The following is a 1,153-nucleotide window of genomic DNA, read 5'->3' on the forward strand; positions in this document are numbered from 1 at the left end:
TTAAAATCGATTACTTTTTAATCCGGGCGCGGATTGAACCGATTAAAACCGATTAAAACCGATTAAAACGGATTATGTTTTAATCGGTTTTAATCGACCATTTTCGGCAGGGTTTAGAGATATCTATGAAGAGATATCATAAAGAGTTCTTCTGAAAGATATCTTACAAAAAGATAACTTACTGATATCATTTCTAAAAAAATTTAATTAAGTCTTTAAAAAGTCCTCTTAAAGAGCTCATCCTCTCAATAATACTCACTGGGAAGAAACTGCAAGGCAGAAAGAACCGTAAAATATGGGTACGGCTATTTTTACTGAGACAAGAAGACTTCTTCAAGGTGACAGCGACAATCTACTTGTGGAGATGCAATTGGGAGATCCTGAAAAATATTTCAACTATCTCAGAATGTCTCCAAAAATAACAAGCTACTATGTTTATTAAGTACTAAAAAGCATTCAAATACTTACAGGACCATCCATTTATAAAGTTTTTATATTTTCTATACACTTTTGTTGAGTTTTGTTGAGACGGTAACGGATTCCGCGGATTCCGCTCAAATGTGCGGAAAGAAACGACTCAATTCGCGGAAACGCGGAATAGTTACTTTTCTAGTTACAATTCTCTTCCGCGTTTCCGCGTTTCCGCGTTTCCGCGCTCCGTGTAATGGCATCCTCAGTGTGTAACGTATATGAACATAGCATATAAAAGTGATAATATTATATATGTTACAAATAATTAGTAATAAATGTCTGCCTGTTTATTGTCCAAACCAAATGGGTTAGACAAAGATATATAAAATTTTGAGATGATTCATGGTCCCATAGCTTTATGAGTCGCTACTACCCACACATCGTCTGGTCTTTTTCTACGTCTGTCAACACGATTTCGGTTCCATGCTCCGTCCAGTCACCAACGAGATATCATTAAAGACCGGTGGTCTTATGGGATTTAGTGTGACTGGAAAAAAAAACTCGCTGCGCGTTATTTTAGTTCATCTAGTTATTGTTTTGTTATCAAAAATGTATAGATCTTTTATATAACTGCCTCAAAAACAACAAAATAAACATTTTATTGTAAATTTACTGTTTTATTATCGACAATGAAAAGATTTACTTACCTACAGTACCGCGTGGCGAGTTTTTTTCCAGTAAT

The 1,153-nt window shown here is 35.0% G+C and overlaps 1 long non-coding RNA gene across 1 annotated transcript; it reads right to left on the minus strand.

Moving 5' to 3' along the window:
• Window positions 1-112: 112 nt before the first annotated feature.
• Window positions 113-631, minus strand: LOC115244001. The gene is made up of 3 exons (XR_003885291.1): window positions 469-631; window positions 260-380; window positions 113-193 (listed from the first exon to the last, which is right to left on the minus strand). It is a non-coding gene; the product is annotated as an uncharacterized LOC115244001 (long non-coding RNA).
• Window positions 632-1,153: the final 522 nt, after the last annotated feature.

Source organism: Formica exsecta, unplaced genomic scaffold, assembly GCF_003651465.1.
Source record: "Formica exsecta isolate Colony F162 unplaced genomic scaffold, ASM365146v1 scaffold784, whole genome shotgun sequence".
Lineage (NCBI taxonomy): Eukaryota > Metazoa > Arthropoda > Insecta > Hymenoptera > Formicidae > Formica > Formica exsecta.